Source organism: Musca autumnalis, unplaced genomic scaffold (assembly GCF_047663935.1).
Source record: "Musca autumnalis isolate F117 unplaced genomic scaffold, ASM4766393v1 scaffold_5, whole genome shotgun sequence".
Taxonomy (NCBI): Eukaryota; Metazoa; Arthropoda; class Insecta; order Diptera; family Muscidae; genus Musca; species Musca autumnalis.
This window is the reverse complement of record NW_027412088.1, coordinates 27,134,595-27,154,114: the sequence shown is the minus strand read 5'-3', so window position 1 is coordinate 27,154,114 and position 19,520 is coordinate 27,134,595. Positions and strand designations below refer to the sequence as shown.

Below are 19,520 nucleotides of genomic sequence, written 5' to 3'. Positions count from 1 at the left end.
ACAAATTACTTGGATTTCTATTCTTTAGAAGTTGTCTTTTAACGGTATAAAATGTATTTTGGATATCACCAAAGCAAACCAAGATATAACAAAATATACCTTCCATGAACTTTTTTGCAATCACCTGAAAACACACAAAACTGCTTGTATCCTCAATCATGTATTTAATACAAATGCCAGCTTTTGGGGTATGATAGATCCTCCTTAAACTCACAATTTTTCTTTTAAGGGATTTTTTGTAGCATTTGTAGTTTTCAAGAAAATCTGCGTTGCTAAAGCCGCACCAGTGGCACAGCCGCCCCATGTTACCATATATGCATTCTGTATAGATCTGTAAATTAAAAGATCTCCATTTGATAGAAATCTCCTCCAAATTTTATAACTCTATCTTCATCCGTTTAGAAAATGTAGATTTTTGACAAAAAAAAAACTCATGTTGGACACACTGTACACCGGAATTAATGCATAGGGAGGAAGACAAAAACACGAATTACTACACCATAAGAAATATTTTTAAGTTTTATTACATATACTATTTTTTATACGTTTTATACAAGTAAATATGTGACGTTTTTGATTTTTGCAACTGTTTTACAATCGAAAACATAAAGTATCGTTACACGGACCATATCTTGTAAAGTATAGTACACATTGACAAGGAAAACTGACAGTCATCGAGGTCTATTTCGTGAATATCAAAGCCTAACTGAAAAATTTCTTTTGTAATCTCTAAACAATACCGTAAATATTGTATTTCAAACGTTTTTAGCTAAATAAAAGTTGTTATTTGCCGGAAAATTGTCCTAAAAGTACGTTGACTGTCAGTTTTGACTGTTAGTGTGTACTCCCCTTAAGGAGCCAGCATACTGTGGGGCGTATGATTTTCATAACGCCCTCAGCACGTATACGTGGATGTGAACTTTTATAGAATTATTTTAATTTTGTTTGAATTATTTTTTCTTCGTATACTCCTCCTGATTTAATTTAATTAATAACAGTTTTTATTAATTAATAATTATTTTAAATATATATTTGTTTCCTTTAGTTACACTCGAACCCTTCTATGGAAATTATTTAGGGTGCCAAAAAGGATTTACATTCCATTTATTCATTCCATTTTTACTTTGTTTTTTATTTACTACCCTGCCACAAGAATGCACACAATGACCCCATATTTCAAATTCAAATTCCATAACCCATCCATGCTATTCTTCATAATAGAAGTATAGCAGTCTCTTAACCAAATACATTTAGTAAATAAAAAGCCCCCAATTGTATGGTGTCTCTCTCTCTCTCTCTCTCTCTCTCTCTCTTAATAACAACATAAAAATACCCATAGTAAAGAGAAGAGTTTTTGGAGAACTGCAAATAAAATTTATTTTGTTTTTATTTAATAAATATTTAGTAAAAACAATTGTGCTCTTTGCAAACTGTGAGAGTGGAACAGAATTCCCATACAAAAGAGTCAAATAATGTGCAAGAAACTAGCGCCGTTAGTTTCAATTTCATGAAAAGAGAAAAAGAGCGACATTATATTTTCATTGAAAGAGCGATTGTTGAGAGTGGCGCAGAGGGAATTCCTCATTAAATGAATTTTGTATAAAATGTTAATTAAATCAGCAACAAAAGAACACACAATTGTTATAATGGTTGCTGTTGTAGTTGCTGTTTTTTGTTGTTTTTGTTGTCGATACTTTAATTTTCAATTTTGTAATTGTATTTTATAATTTCCAAGTAATATCAGTGTTATGGCTATAATTGTTGTTGCTACTTTGCTGGGTGGTGTGGTTGGTTTATTGTTGGTGCTCGTTGTGGCGGTGGTATCGTTCATTCGTTCGTTCATACGATTGTTTGCAGAGCCATAAAATTTGCCATTAACTGATTGTTGTTGCTGTGTTAGCCACTGTTGTTGTCTTCTCTGTTGCCGATGTAAATGATGTGGTTTAGTTGTAGCAGGCAGGCATTGTTTTGTTTTGTGTAATGAGTGAGGGGTGGGGGAATACGTATGCCATGTTTATTGTGTTGATGGTGATGATGAGTTTTCGTTTAATGCTTGTTGTTGCTTTTGTTGTTGTGATTGTTGTTTACTAGAAAGGTCGAAGGGGTTTCCTCGTTTGGCGGCATAGCATTCACCTTTTTCTTGTTGTTGTTTTTGTTTAAACTAGAATTTGGTTACATTGAGAGAATTGAAAATAAATGAATTTGTGTGCCTTACTCTGAGTTGTGTGTGACTGGGGAAGGGGTGCAAATGTGTTCCTATTCTAGTGGTGTTTGTAGTTACGTTGTAAAATGTAGGCTGTTCTGTTGTTGATATTGTTGGGTGCCGCTTTGTTGTGTTGTTCTTTGCTTTTGGGTATTCTTGCGCTGACTGTTGTTGTTGGTGTTTCTGTTGTGTAAATGGATACTTGTGTTAAAACGTGTTGGCACCGCTGAGTAGTAGTCGCCGCCGTCATCATTCACACATTTTCTATAACAAAAAAAATACGTACAACAATGTAAGCATACATATTTGCACAAAAGTCTGCACGTGGCTCTCTATGTGTGTGTGTGTGTTTTGTATGTGTCATTTTGTATACAAAGCCATGTTTATCATATTTCGTTTACAATTTACATACCAACGTGTTGTGATGGACGTTGGATCAGGAAAGGGAAGCAGGGAGAAGAATCTTGTTTTGTAGCACTTTGCCGTTGTCGTTGCCGTTGTTGATTTTAATGGAATATTTTTCACATTTGTGTGGCATGATGATGGTGGTGTTGGTGATGGTGGCCTTTTGTCTTTTATTGTGTGTTGTATTTTTCCCCCAATGTTGTTGTTGTTGGAGTTTCGTTCTACTTGTTTGTTTTATAGCTGTGTAATATATTTTTTCAATTTTTTCCTTAGTGCCTGGTTGGTTGGTTTGTTGGGGATTCTGTTTTGATTTTCATGGCATGCAGAAAAGCTTAAAGCCAAGAAGGAGAGGAGGAGGAGGGTAAGTGTGGTTTTATGGCAGTGATGTTGCGACTTAATGGAAGGTGTCAAGCCATGTGTTCACCCACATATTTTTGTGTGTTTATTTATTGTATTAAAAACAAAAAAAGGTTGTCTGGTGGAAACTTTTTTAAAGGACGTTAAGGAAAGGCTGTCGTTATATTTTTAAGAACTCTTTAATATTGGGAAAATTCAACACAAATATATAAAATTAATAGCAAAGAAAAAATGGCTTTTCAAACGAAAATTTGTATTTTTAGCTTCGCATATTTACTTTTGTGTGATAACACTATCACTGTCATAACTTCATTTTAATTCCCTTATTTCGTCTTGATAATTTCGTTCTTTTTTGCTTTATAATAAAGCACACAAATCCTAAATGGTTTTTTTATCAGTTATGCTAGTGTTTTATAAAGGTAATAAACCCTATATTAGTGACTATTTTTAACTATTGGAATTTCCGCATGAATCATTCGCACTAATAATGGGGAGTGCCTTTTAGTGGAGCAGCAAAATTTCTGGAGGCATAAATAACAACCAGATTGGCTGACGAGAAAAATCACCATGACTCAGAAATTTTCTTATGGGATAGCAGGTATGACTCACATGGATGATGATGATCATTTAGAGAATAAATGGATAATTGGATGTTATTGTATTTCAAATTTAAGACAATACATGAATGAATGTATGTGTGGCAGTGATGACTAGGAGTATGACGAAATATATATTTTTTTAAATTAAAAAAATCGGATATTTCGTAGTTTTCCAGTAGGAAACGGATTGATTAGCAAAGTGGAATATTTCAACAATGTTTTTATACCCTCAGCTTTTAGGCTAACAAAATCAAAGTTTTAGACACCAAGTATTTTTGGACCAAATCCGTTTCTGATAATTTGGAATCGATTTAGCCATATCCGTCCATCCGTCCGTCTGTCTGGCTGGCTGGAGCCCACATCTCTCGAACGAATAACCGATTCGGTCCAAAATTTGGCTTTCATAATATATTGTCCAAACTGAGCAAAAGTTCGAAGATGGGCCATATTGGCCCACTCCCTCGGGTACCTCCATCACAAAAGTTAAAAATTTTTCGCAAAAATTATGCGCACGATAACTCTCGAAGGGACCTTCCGATTTGGTCCATAATTTGCACATTGTAAAATTTCTACCAAACATAGATGTGGTTCGAATATGGACTATATGGGTCCACTCCTTCGGGTACCACCCACACAAAATTTTGGAAAAGTGCATTTTAAGACCACCTCCTCGAATCGTTTTGATTTTTGTTGTAACAACTTGTATTCGCTGCCCATATTACGAGGGCACATGTTTTTTTCAGGGGCAAGTCCATACTTCCTGAGAAAACGGCCCGAAACCCGCTACGGCACCGTGTGTAGTGGATGGAGTGCATGATAACTCTCGAACGATTAAACCGAGTCGTAACACTTTGCGTAATAGTAAAACAAGTTCTAAAATGGGCCATATCGGTCAACTCTTTCGCGTACCTCTCCCACAAAAGTTTAAAACTTTTCGCTAAAATGGTGCACACGATAACTCTCTTGGAGGCAGTAACTGATTTGATTTATACTTTACATATCGGAATATTTTTACGAGACATAGATCCGGTTAGAATATGGACTATATTTGTAAACTCCTTCGGGTAACTCTCACAAATATTTCCTCTCGATTCGGTTTTGATTTTTCTTGCAACATATTGCGCTAAATGACCCTATTACGATGGTACAAGTTTTTTTGAATGGCAAGTACATACTGTAAAAAACCCCTACGGCCAGCATGTCTAGTGGCTACTGCGCACGACAACTCTCGAGACAAATACTGCGTTGGTACACACTTCGGATATCGTAATATTTCTCCGTATATTAGATGGAATTCGAAGTTGGTGCTTATATATTCACTCCTTCTGGTACCTCCTGTACAAAAGTTCGAAAATATTTGCCAAAAACGATGTAGTCGATTTGGTCCAGATTTTGAATCTCGAAATAGCTTTTTCTAAACTTAGTTTATGTGGAAAAGTGGGCCCTATCGGTCCACTCCTTGGGGTACCATCCATACAAATCTTTAAAATTTTTCTGCGGTTAAGGGTCTGTTCGAGGATGCATTGGAAATTTTACCGAAGGTACTACTAGAGGCCCTGTTTACAGCGACATTATATTTTTCGTAGGCAAGTACATATTTCCTGATATAATGGTAAAAAATCTCTAACTTATATGGTGACCACCTGAAATTACAAGTGGACGCTATATCAAACAAGAGGAATGACACCCAAAATAAGGCCCACTACCAAAATGTACTATGTCGGTCTATACCTTGAGGTGACTCCTCCGCAAAACTTTTGAGCTTTAATCCATATCCATAGTTTTGTCGGTTCATGAGCCGTGTAACGTGACAATATGATCACGTACATAACACAACAACCACTACCAAGAAACCCCTTAGGGCAAAGAATTCGCATTCACTTCATGCCTCTGGTCACTCATATATTTCAGAGTTGGTTGCTGATGGCGAGCTGGCTGCTGCAGTTAGCTACACGGGTTGGAACTAAAGGCTGTTATAAATCCGCCAACGTACACCTTAGTGTACCGTGTTTGGAATACTTTTTGGAAGCTACCCATTAAATTGTGATGGCTAATAAATTGCACTGGACCTTCGGGTTTTTCAGTTCGGGTCATCAGTTCAATTCGGCTCTGGACCTTCGGGGTTTTCAATTCTACAGGGCCTTCGGGTCAGCTGTTCCACTGTTTGGGTAGTAGTACATTGTAGAAATTAGATCGTAGCCCTAGACTAACATCCGAGCGACGAACCCATCGTGTCAACACCCGAACGCCGTACTCATCGTGTTCCCGAACACAGATACCCGAGCATCAACTCCCGAACGCCGAATCCATCGTGTCCCCGATCATCAACAGCTGAGCGCCGAACCCATCGCCTTCCCGATCATCTGCAGCCGAACACCGAATACATCGTCTTCCCGATCATCCGCAGCCGAACAACGAATTCATCGCCTTCCCGATCATCGGCAGCCGAACACCGAATACATCGTATTCCCGATCATCTGCAGCCGAACCCCGAATTCATCGTCTTCTCATCATCTGCAGCCGAACACCGAATACATCGTGTTCCCGATTATTCACACAAAGAAATCGTAATTCTTCTTGAAATGCAAGAACATCTATTTTTGCTGATCAACGTAGGATTTTTTACAGGTTTCGAAAAAGATACAGATGAAAGTTTCAAGAAATTCATTGTAATCAGGACCACAAGATACCACAAGAACTCCCTTTGGTAAATATTCCATGATTTTCGAACAGCACTTAAACTGCACTTAATGAAAAACGTTAGAGCTTTTGTGGGGGAGGTATTCGAATGTCTACCGCTTCGTTATAGCCCAGCTTCGAATTTGTTTTAAGTTTGAAAGAAATGTTACGATGTGCAAATTTTGGACTACTTACACCTTAGTTGGTCACCGTAGGAGTTTTAAGAGTTTTCGACTCAATGTGTGAGGAAATGTATATTGTTTTTATCTGAATCTGAAGCCGAAGGTGGTACAAATTTCAAAACGATTCTCGAACATTTTTAAAATTGAACTTAAGCAACAAATTTGATATTTTGTGAGGGAGGGAGGTATCCAAAGGACTTGTCCGATGTAGACCTTCTTGGAACTTTGCAAGAAATATTACGATGGGCGAAAAGTTTGTCCAAATCGGATACTCAATCAATTTTTGTGTGGAAGGTACCCGAAGAAGTTTCCCGAAGCTGATCTATGTTGGGATGAAATATTTCGGTGCGCAAAGTTTGGACCCACTTCGAGAGTGATGTTGCTTATCATTAAAGCGAAAAAAATTGGAACTTTTGTTGAGGAAGTATCTGGAGGTGTGGGCCGATATAGCCCATTGATTGAACCATTCTAGATTTAATGTGTGCACCATCCAGCCAGACCGACATGACTAAATCGACTTCAAATTGTCTGAAACGGATTTCCTCCAAACATATTTAAAGTGTCTTTCGCTTGAAGATGATGAGAGGTCTTTATTGAGGACACAGTTGTTTTAGAGGCCAACTGTCGTTGACAGGACTTTATAGAGTCCACAGATTGTTATAGAAGAACGCATCTTTATAGAGACTTAAGGAATCTATAGAGACCACAGATATTTATAGATGTCCGCTGTTTTTATAGAGAACAAAGGTCTTTGCCGTTCTCAAAGGGGACAGGTTCGGTCTACAAAGACACTACCGGTCCTTATGTACATAGATCATACGTTTTGATAAAATGCGCAGGGCTTTTTGGAAACCACACAGGCAACAGACCATTAATTTGACCACATATGTTTAAAAAGGCCTCAGTTCCTTATAACGACCATAGGTGTTTATTGTGTCCACAAGTCTTCATAGAGCCTTTATATAAGGTCACAAATCCGTGTCGAGACCACAGTCCCTTATAGAGGCCACACTTCCTCACAGGCCACAGACTACAGGCCAATTTTTAAGTGACAGACCTTTGATGAGACCACATATGTTTATAGAGGTCTCGGGTGTTTAATGAGAACACAGTTCTTTATAGATGCCGCACTTCCTAATAGACCACAGTTCCGTTGGTTGACTCAGGTCTTTAATGAGACCACAAGTTTTTATAGAGGCCACAATTCTCTGTAAAGACCCTTGGTGTCTATGAAGACCTGGCATCTTTATAAAGGCCTGTGGCCTATAAGCACAGGCCTTTATAAAGATGCCAGGTCTTCATAGACACCAAGGGTCTTTACAGAGAATACATGTATTTATAAAGACCACAGTTCATAGGTCTTTATAGAGGCCACACTTCCTCGTAGACCACAATTCTTTAAAGAGGCCATAGGACTTTATAGAGACCATAGGTCCTTAAAGAGGCCACACTTCATCATAGAAACCACAGGTCTTAATAGACGCCACACTACCGCATAGCCCACAGCCTCTTACAGAGGCCACACCTCTTTGATGAAGCCACATAGACCACAGTTCCATATTGTTTAGGTAGGCCACAGGTCTTTATAAAGCCCACACTATCTCATAGGCCGCAGATCTATGTTCCTTATAGAGGCCACATATCTTTATTGAGGCCACACTTCCTCATAGACCACAGTTCCTTATAGAGGCTACAATTATTTAAAGAGCCCATAGGTCTTTAATAAAAACAAGTAAAAAAGTATCAGTCGGCTTTGCCGACAGAGATATAAAAACTTAGGTATTTAATGGGTTTCAAAATTTTGTCGTATAAACCGACAAAATGTTGATTAGGATAAAAGTTCAAAAATTTTGCGGAAAAGGTACTTGAAAGAATGGACCGACATAGACCATGGGGGTGCCATTGGGGGTTTTTACACCCTTCGGGCTGTTTTCTCAAGAAGTATGGACTTGCCCCCGAAACAACTAATTGAGGCAGCGAATGTAAGTTGCTTCAACAAAAATCAAAGTGATTCAATAGCAGGTCTTAAATTGAACTTATATAAAATTTTGTGTGGGAGATACGGGATGGAGTGGACAAATATAGTCCATATTCGAACCTGATCTATATCTGGTAGATATTATGAGAATGTGTAAAGTATGGATCGGTCACTCCCATCAAGAGATATCGTGCGTACAATTTTTCCGAATATTTTTGAATTTTGTTAGGTAGGTACCTGAAGGAGTGGACCGATATGGCTTATCTACTAACTTAAACTAAGTTTGGAAACAATATTACAAAAGCCAAATTTTGGCCGGAATCGGCATATCCGTTCGAGAATTATCTTGCGCTTCCACCCATAAACATGGTGTCATAGGGCTTGTTTTTCAACTTTCAGGCTATTTTTTCAGGAAGTATGGACTTGCCCCTGAGGAAACTTGTACCTTCGTACAGGGAACAGTGAATACAAGATGTTACAACAAAAACCAAAGCGATTGGAGAGCAGGTCCTAAACTGAACTTTTCCGAAATTTTGTGTGGGAGGTACTCGAAGGAGTTTACCGATTGAGTCCATATTGGAACCTCATCTAAGTCTGGCAGAAATTTCATAATGTACTAAGTATGGACCAAATCGGTTACTCCCTTCAAGAGTTATCGTACGCACAAATTTTCCGAACATTTTTGAACTTTTGTGGGGGAGGTACCGGAAGGAGTTGACCGATATAATCCATCTTTGAACTTGAACTAAGTTTGGACAAAGAATTACGAAAGCCAAATTTTGGACCGAATCTGCAGATCCGTTCGAGAGTTATCTTGCGCTCCAACCACTACACACGGTGTCATAGGGTTTTTGGTTACTTTCAGGCTATTTTCTCAGGAAGTATGGACTTGCCCCTAATGAAACTTACAGCGTCGTATAGAGGACAGCGAATACAGGTCCTAAACTGAACTTTTCCGGAATTTTGTGTGGGAGGTACCAGAAGGAGTGGACCGATTGAGTCCATATTGGAACCTCATCTTAGTTTGGTAGAAATTACACGATGTGCAAAGTATGAACCAAATCGGTTATTTCCTTCAAGATTTATCGTGCGCACAAGTTTTGCGACAATTTTTGAACATTTGTGGGGGAGGTACCTGAAGGAGTAGACCTATATGCCCCATCTTCGAACTTAAATCGAATTTGGACAAAATATTTCGATACCCAAAATTTGAACCGAATCCATTGATCCGTTCGAGAGTTATCGTGCACACCAGCCAGCCAGACAGACAGATGGACGGATGGAAATTGCTAGATCTACTCAAAATTGTCTGAAACGGATATCGTACAAACATACTTGGGGTCTACAACCATTATTTCGATGAGGCACATTTTTGGTCGTATAAAGTGTAAATACCCTCTTTAGCCTAAAGGCTGAGGGTATAAAAACTCTTTTTAGCGCCACAAGTCTTTATAGAGGCCACATGTATTTATTAGGTTACATGTTGTTATAAAGGCCACAGGTAGAGAGGTACTCTTCCTCATAGACCACAATTTCTTATAGAGGCCACAATTCTGCAATGAAGGGCACATGTCTCTAAAGAGGCCATATTTCCTTATAGACCGCATTTCCTTATGGAGGCCGTAATTCTGTAACGAGGCCACAGGTCTTTATTAAGGTCACAGATTTTTATAGAGCCTACACTTTCTCATAGGTCACAGTCCCTTATAAATGCCACATGAGTTTAATGAGGCCACACATTATTTAAAGCCACACGTATTTATTGGGGCCGCATTTCCTATAGGCAACAGACCACAGTTCCTTATAGAGGTCATAATTAATAAAAGAGTCCACAGGTCTTTATAGAGTCCGCAGGTCTTTATAAAGATTACAGGTTTTTATAGAGCCCACACTTTCTCATAGGCCACAGTTCCTCATATAGGCCACATGCCTTTAAAGGGGCCACAGGTTTTTATAGAGATCATAAGTCCACATAGAGCCCAAACTTCCTCATAGAGGCCACATGTCCTTATAGAATTCTTTAAAGAGGCCACAGGTCTTTATAAAGGTCACAGGTATTTATTAATGTCACATGCCATTATTGGGGTCACACTTCCCATAGACCACAGACTACAGTTCCTTATAGAGGTCACATGTCTTTAATGAGACCATACTTCATCATAGGCCACAGTTATTTTTAGAGGCCACAGGTCTTTATAAAGGTCACACTTCCACATATGCCACATATTCTAATAGGTATTTATAGACCCCACACTATCTCATGGGCTACAATTTCTTATAGAGGCTACATGTATGTATTTAAAGAGGCAACAGGTATTCATAGAGACCATAAAGGTCAAACTTCCTCATAGAGCCCGCATGTCTTTATAGAGGTCAGCGATCTTTGTATAGGCCACACTTCCTCATAGGCTACAGATTTCATAGAGACATCTGGTCCTCATAGAAACCTTAAGCCTTTGTGCTTAACAGTTTTTTAGTAAATAGATACCTTAGATCTTCCTTGTCACCACAGGCTCTTATGGAGATCGTAGATCTTCATATAGTCCATAGGTCTTCATATAGATTTTTGCTATATACTAAAGAATTTTGCAAAAATTCGGTATTTATCGTTAACAAAAACTCTTATACAATGTCGACGAGAGCTGATCGCATCCTCACTTAATACATATAAGGAAAATGTCGTCTGGATGTCTGGCGACAGCGGCTCTTTTCAAAGTAAAGAAATAAAGAAAATTGTCTGAACTCTGACGATTATTATGGTTGGATGATTGCCTCTCATCGCTTTACATTTTGCCATGGAACTGTTGCCATTAGTGTAGGCTCTGTGCAGTTATTTATTTATACCTGATGATTTTTTTCTCACTTCTTAATCCGGCCATGATTCCAACCATGTATTGTTTTTTTATAGTAAAAAAGTACAACTCGAAAAACAAAGAAGAAGAAGAGTGCATGTGAAGACGATGATGCAATGGTTGGTGCTTCGTTTTTCGCTTCTTCCTGTTGCTACTTATGACGATGGCGATGATGATAATAAAAATGTGGTGGCCTCGGGTCTTTAGCTCGGATTGCAATACATTGTGTGTGTGACTGTGCTGGATATATGGCGGCTGTACAATGCCCTTTGCCTCTTAAAGTTCTCATGGTAGAGAACAGACCAGGCATCCAACCAACCTGTGCATTCACATAACAATTGTGATGATATTATGATGGTGGTGGTGCTGGTGTTACTTCGGGTATTGCCTCAGCTTGGTATTTATGTTTGCAGCTTTTGTTGGTTTATTGTATGCCTCCGACATGCTTAAATGTTGTTTATACTTGAAATATGCTCTCCATGGTTTACTTCACACCCCACTCGTCCGCTTAGCGGCAGCATCATCGTCTTAGTGAGAAGACATGCAATTTGCAATTTTCTTCTTCTTCTTTTTCTTTTTCTTCTTCTCTTTCGTTTTTTTTTGCAGCATGTTTGCCAATGTCATTGGCATCATTTGCTGCAGTTCCAATATTTTACCATTCCGAACGTGTGTGTGTGAGTTTGATGTCCCCTACACACAGACAAACATATTTATACATTTAAATGATTGCCCCATAAATCTGTTGCGTTTCTTTATCGGCTGCCTTCAGCTATGTGCTGTGTGCCAGCCATTACCATTACCACTGCCAACTTTGTAGCGTTGTGTGACGTAGTAGTGAGAAAAAATGGATTGCCTCTGGTTTGGCTCTTTGAATGGCAACACCACGTATAGCCGTGCTATCGAAGGCTGGTCATGATGATGATGACGATGATGATGAGCAGAAAATGAAACACAATTGAAAATTGAAAGTTGAATGAATGAGCAATGGTTGATTTATTCACCGTGAAGGGATTTCATTTTTGGTGTTGTTGTTATTGTATTTTTTTTCTGCTATCATAAGCAGTTAATGTCCCTCAGGGTTCAATGTGAATTTTTATAGGAAAACGGATGTTATTATTTTTTACAGCAATAGAAAGCGAAACTAAATAAAACAATGAAGAGGTCGTTGGTCTTTATAAGGGCCACCATTCTTCATAGAAGAACAAGCCTAGACTGTCCTTATAGAGGTCCCATTTATTTATATATGCCACAGGCCTTTATAGAGACCACATGCCATCGAAGAGAGAATAGGTCTTTAACAAAGACATACGTCTTTTTAGAGCTCACAGATCTTAACAAAGGCCTGAGGTCTTTATGGAGATTACAGGTCCTTGTAGAGGCCTCAGTGGAGACCACAGGTCTCACTGGAGACCACAGGTCTCATAAGATATCACATGTTTCATTAGATACCACAGGATTCAGTAGAGATACCAGCTGACACCACAGGCCTTAGTTCACACTCCAGGTCTCAGTTGAAGCTTACAGACCTTCCTTTCTTTTCTACAAAGGCCCACTATTGAGGCATTCTATTCTCTAAAAGCCCTTTATTAAATTCTTCTATCATATACTAGATCTCTATGAAAACCTTCTATCCTATAGAAGCCTCTTATGGAGGCCTTCTGTCCTATAGAAGCCTCCTATGGAAGCCGTCTATCCTATAGAAGCCTCATATGGGGGTCTTCTATATTATAGAAGCCTCCTATGGATGCATTCTATCCTATAGAAGCCTCCTATGGTGGCCTTCTATCCTATAGAAGCCTCCTATGGAAGCTTTCTGTCATATTGAGACCCCCTATGGGGACCTTCTATCCTACAGAGGCCTCCTATGGGGACCTTCTATCCTACAGAGGCCTCCTATGGAGGCCTTCTATCCTATAGAAGCCTCCTATGGAGCCTTTCTATCCTACAGAAGTCTCCTATGGAGGCCTTCTATCCTATATAAGCCTCTAATGGTAGCCTTCTATCCTATAGAAGCCTCCTATGGAAGCTTTCTGTCATATGGAGACCTCCTATGGGGACCTTCTATTCTATAGAATCCTTCTAGGGAGGCCTTCTATCCTATAGAAGCCTCCAATGGAGGTCTTCTATCGTATAGAAGCCTCCTTCTATCGTATAGAAGCCTCCTATGGAGAAGCCTTCTATGCCATAGAAGCCTCCCCTAGAAGATTTCTATGCTATAGTAGCCGCTTATGAGGCCACAAGTCTCAGTGCAGAGCACAGGTATCAGTAGAGACCGTAGGTTCCATTAGTAACGACAAGTCTGAGTGGAGACCTTATTTCTCTCAGATGACACCACATGGAGACTACGGCTCTCTGTGGAGACCACAGGTCTCAGTGTAGAAGACCACAGGTCTCAATAGAGACCACGGGTCTCAGTTTAGACCAGAGACCTCAGTGGAGAACAGAGGTCTCCGTGGATACCATAGGTCTCTGTGGAGACCATATGTCTCAGTGGAGACCATATGTCTCAGTGGAGACCATAGGTCTCTGCGGAGACCATAGGTCTCTGCGGAGACAATAGGTCTCTGTGGATACCATAATTCTCTGTGGAGACCATAGTTCTCACTGGAGACCACAGGTCTCAGTGGAGACCATAGGTCTCTGTGGAGACCATAGGTCTCTGTGGAGACCATAGGTCTCTGTGGAGATCATATGTCTCAGTGGAGACCATAGGTCTCTGTGAAGACCATATGTCTCTGTGGAGACCATAGGTCTCTGTGGAGACCATAGGTCTCTGTGGAGACCATATGTCTCAGTGGAGACCATATGTCTCAGTGGAGACCATAGGTCTCTGTGGAGACCATAGGTCTCTGTCAAGACAATAGGTCTCTGTGGAGACCATAGGTCTCTGTGGAGACCAAAGGTCTCTGTGGAGACCAAAGGTTTCTGTGGAGACCATAGGTCTCTGTGGAGACCATATGTCTCAGTGGAGACCACAGGTCTCAGTGGAGACCATAGGTCTTTGCGGAGACCAAAGGTTTCTGTGGAGACCATAGGTTTCTGTAGAGACCAGAGACCGCACCATTGGTCTCTGCGGAGACCATAGGTCTCACTGGAGACCACAGGTCTCAGTGGAGACCAGAAGTCTCTGTGGAGACCAGAGGTCTCTGTGGGGACCATAGAACTCTGTGGAGACCATAGGTTTCTGTGGGGACCAGAGACCATATCATTGGTCCCACTGGAGACCACAGGTCTCAGTGGAGACCAGAGGTCTCTGTGGAGACCATAGGTCTCTGTGGAGACCATAGGTCTCTGTGGAGACCATACGTCTCTGTGGAGACCATACGTCTCTGTGGAGACCATAGGTCTCTGTGGAGACCATAGGTCTCTGTGGAGACCATAGGTCTCACTGGAGACCACAGGTCTCAGTGGAGACCACAGGTCTCAGTGGAGACCAGAGGTCTCTGTGGAGACCAGAGGTCTCTGTGGAGACCATAGAACTCTGTGGAGACCATAGGTTTCTGTGGAGACAGAAACCACAGGTCTCAGTGGAGACCAGAGGTCTCAGTGGAGACCAGAGGTCTCTGTGGAGACCAGAGGTCTCTGTGGAGACCATAAGTCTCTGTGAAGACCATAAGTCTCTGTGGAGACCATAAGTCTCTGTGGAGACCATAGGTCTCTGTGAAGACCATACGTCTCTGTGGAGACCATAGGTCTCTGTTCAGACCATAGGTCTCTGTGGAGACCATAGGTCTTGGTTGAGAGCAGGGGTCTCAGTGGAGACCAGAGATCTCATTGGAGACCACAGGTCTCATTGGATACCAGAGGTCTCATTGGAGGTCTCTCACATGAGACCATAGAAAGGTAGTAGTAGAGACCGTATATCACATTAGAGAAGAGACCACATGTCTCTCGGATGAGAGCACAGGTCTTTTAGATGAGACCATAGGTCTCAGTAGAGTCCACCTGTCGCAGCAGGGACCATCGATCTCAGTAGAGACCACAGATCTCTATAAAGACCACTCAAGGACCACAGGTAAGTCACACTAGAGATAAAGGGCCGCAATGGAGACCAAATGTTGCAGTAGAGACCACAGGTATTAGTAGAGGCAACATGTCCTTATACAGAATTTGGTCTATATTAGGAAAGACAGGACACAGTTGTAGCAACCAGTTGTAGAAACCACAGATTATTTTCCATTTTTTACTTAAGAATTCTTAAAATAATTATTCTTATTATCAACGTTCTTTCCGGACTACAATTAAGGGACGCACAGTGGGCAGCACAGCAACACATCATCCTCCTCCTCTGTTGTCGTAGTGGTTATTGTTGTGTCGAGTGATAATAATGGCAATATCATTTATTGCCTGTCAGCTGCTTGTATTAATCACTTTTAGTTCAGAGTGTTGTTGTAGAAGTTGTTGTTATTATATTTGTATGTACTTAACCAATGTGTTGTTATCTGATGATACGACAAACGACAGCATTTCATTCTAGTTCCCCATAGAGGGCTCTCTCTTTCACGCTTTCGCTCTATCACACCATTACTATGTACGATACAGGTTCACAGTTATAGCACAGCGACATTCCTACAAGTCATTCGCAGCACAATCACACAATGAACGACGTCAGCAATGAACTGTGTATTCACAGAGGTTATCATCACACACTCACTCACTAGCTCGAGTACTCTGGTGTACTGGAATTTTTTTGCTGTGTGTTCCATTTAATGAAAATGTGAGTAAGTGGACAGACTGTCAGATGATTGGACTAACAAACTGACTGTGGATGCCCATCAGCCTGACTGACTTGATATAAATATATACTCCGGCTCCACCAAGGATGTAAATGATGATGTTGAGGGGGATCCTTCCTCTTGCCTGCCTAACTGTCATTTGTTTACCTTGTTGCCTGTTATATATCCTCCCTCCTTCCTATTCCATAGGGGAATTCTGTGAGTGAAATTTGTTTTAATAAATAAATTGTGATTCACAATTATATTAAATTGTTGCTGTATATTTTTTTCTTCTTTTTTGTTTAAAAAGAATTTCGCTTTCAATTTCACATTCATTCAACAATAAAATTCAATTGCATCATTTTTATTGTTCAAAGCCCCGTATGAACAGCCGAATTCGTGAGTGGTATGTTCTGATGGCGGCGAGCAGCGAGCGAGGAGAGGTGTGCGCGGTTTAAATGCTACTGCCCCATTAAATTGTTGATTTATTAAATAATGAATGAATTCAAACATGTCCGGATGGTCAGAAAGGGAGGGCGAGAGAGCAACAATGGAATGCAAAACAAAAACATTTTATTTTGTTTGTGAAAAGAATAACAAAATTGCAAATCGCAATTATTTTAAACATTATTTTTGATTGTTCTTCTTTCTTTAAAACAAAATTGAATTGAATTTAATAAATTTTGTTTTCATAGGTCTGATGTATGTCTTTGCTATTAAGCTAAATATTTTCGGAGGATTTCTTTAAGAATTTAAGCGACTTTCTTTATAGAAGACCATATGAAAGGTCTTCGTTCTAACGACGACCACTTTAAATTTTCCTTCTAAAAAACACCACCTGAAAGGACTTCTGTGTAGAAAAGACCACCTAAAATGTCCTCTGTCTAAACAAGACCACCCGAGAAAGACAATCCGAAAGGTCTTCTGTCTTTATAGCAGATCGTTCCAAGGGTCTTCTGTCTCTCAGTTGAGATGGGTCTTCTACAGATACTGGGTTTTTAAAGAAAATTTTTTCAGGCTACCATAATGGCTCGTGGATTTTAAAGAATATTTTTCAGGCGACGATCATGGCTCGTGGTTTTTAAAAAATATTTTTCAGGCGACCATCATGGCTCGTGGATTTTTAAAGAGTAGTTTTCAAGAGACTATCATGTCTCGTGGTTTTTAAAGAAAATTGTTCAAGGGACTATCGTTGATTTTTAAAAAAAAAATTTCAAGGCTCGTGAATTTTTAAAAAATATTTTTCAAGGCTCGTGGATTTTTAAAAAACATTTTTCAAGGCTCGTGGTTTTTAAAAAATATTTTTTAAGGCTCGTGGATTTTTGAAAAATATTTTTCAAGGCTCGTGGATTTTTAAAAAATATTTTTCAAGGCTCGTGGATTTTTAATAAATATTTTTCAAGGCTCGTGAATTTTTAAAAAATATTTTTTAAGGCTCGTGGATTTTTAAAAAATATTTTTCAAGGCTCGTGGATTTTTAAAAAATATTTTTCAAAGCTCGTGGATTTTTAAAAAATATTTTTCAAAGCTCGTGGATTTTTAAAAAATACTTTTCAGGGCTCGTGGATTTTTAAAAAATATTTTTCAAGGCTCGTGGATTTTTGAAAAATATTTTTCAAGGCTCGTGGATTTTTAAAAAATATTTTTCAAGGCTCGTGGATTTTTAATAAATATTTTTCAAGGCTCCTGAATTTTTAAAAAATATTTTTTAAGGCTCGTGGATTTTTAAAAAATATTTTTCAAGGCTCGTGGATTTTTAAAAAATATTTTTCAAAGCTCGTGGATTTTTAAAAAATATTTTTTAAGGCTCGTAGATTTTTAAAAAATACTTTTCAGGGCTCGTGGATTTTTAAAAAATATTTTTCAAGGCTCGTGGATTTTTGACAAATATTTTTCAAGGCTCGTGGATTTTTAAAAAATATTTTTCAAGGCTCGTGGATTTTTAATAAATATTTTTCAAGGCTCGTGAATTTTTAAAAAATATTTTTTAAGGCTCGTGGATTTTTAAAAAATATTTTTCAAGGCTCGTGGATTTTTAAAAATTATTTTTCAAGGCTCGTGGATTTTTAAAAAATATTTTTCAAGGCTCGTGGATTTTTAAAAAATATTTTTCAAGGCTCGTGGATTTTTAAAAAATATTTTTCAAGGCTCGTGGATTTTTAAAAAATATTTTTCAAGGCTCGTGGATTTTTAAAAAATAATTTTCAAGGCTCGTGGATTTCTAAAAAATAATTTTCAAGGCTCGTGGATTTTTAAAAATTATTTTTCAAGGCTCGTGGATTTTTAAAAATTATTTTTCAAGGCTCGTGGATTTTTAAAAATTATTTTTCAAGGCTCGTGGATTTTTAAAAAATAGTCTTCAAGGCTCGTGGATTTTTAAAAATTATTTTTCACGGCTCGTAGATTTTTAAAAAATTTTTTTCAAGGCTCGTGGATTTTTAAAAAATATTTTTCAAGGCTCGTGGATTTTTAAAAAAATATTTTTCAAGGCTCGTGGATTTTTAAAAAAATATTTTTCAAGGCTCGTGGATTTTTAAAAAAATATTTTTCAAGGCTCGTGGATTTTTAAACAATATTTTTCTAGGCTCGTGGATTTTTTAAAAATATTTTTCAAGGCTCTTGGATTTTTAAAAAATATTTTTCAAGGCTCGTGGATTTTTAAAAAATATTTTTCAAGGCTCGTGGATTTTTAAAAAAACATTTTTCAAGGCTCGTGGATTTTTAAAAAATATTTTTCAAGGCTCATGGATTTTTAAAAAATATTTTCAAGGCTCGTGGATTTTTAAAAAACATTTTTCAAGGCTCGTGGATTTTTAAAAAATATTTTTCAAGGCTCGTGGATTTTTAAAAAATATTTTTCAAGGCTCGTGGATTTTTAAAAAATATTTTTCAAGGCTCGTGGATTTTTAAAAAATATTTTTCAAGGCTCGTGGATTTTTAAAAAAAAAATTTTCAAGGCTCGTGGATTTTTAAAAAATATTTTTCAAGGCTCGTGGATTTTTAAAAAATATTTTTCAAGGCTCGTGGATTTTTAAAAAATATTTTTCTAGGCTCGTGGATTTTTAAAAATATTTTTAAAGGCTCGTGAATTTTTAAAAAATATTTTTCTAAGCTCGTGGATTTTTAAAAAATATTTCTCAAAGCTCGTGGATTTTTAAAAAATATTTTTCAAGGCTCGTGGATTTTTAAAAAATATTTTTCAAGGCTCGTGTATTTTTAAAAAAATATTTTTCAAGGCTCGTGGATTTTAAAAAAATATTTTTCAAGGCTCGTGGAGTTTTAATAAATATTTTTCAAGGCTCGTGGATTTTTAAAAAATATTTTTCAAGGCTCGTGGATTTTTAAAAATTATTTTTCAAGGCTCGTGGATTTTTAAAAAATATTTTTCAAGGCTCGTGGATTTTTAAAAAAATATTTTTCAAGGCTCGTGGATTTTTAAAAAATATTTTTCAAGGCTCGTGGATTTTTAAAAAATATATTTCAAGGCTCGTCGATTTTTAAAAAATATTTTTAAAGGCTCGTGAATTTTTAAAAAATATTTTTCTAGGCT

The 19,520-nt window shown here is 38.2% G+C and overlaps 1 protein-coding gene and 1 long non-coding RNA gene across 3 annotated transcripts in view; both read right to left on the bottom strand.

Moving 5' to 3' along the window:
- The window catches only part of shn (zinc finger protein schnurri), a 282,408-nt gene that overhangs the window by 160,297 nt on the left and 102,591 nt on the right, over positions 1-19,520 (bottom strand). The gene's annotated exons all lie outside the window — the stretch shown is intronic.
- Positions 671-2,694, bottom strand: LOC141405575 (uncharacterized). The gene is made up of 3 exons (XR_012413231.1): positions 2,616-2,694; positions 2,216-2,467; positions 671-2,161 (listed from the first exon to the last, which is right to left on the bottom strand). It is a non-coding gene; the product is annotated as an uncharacterized lncRNA (long non-coding RNA).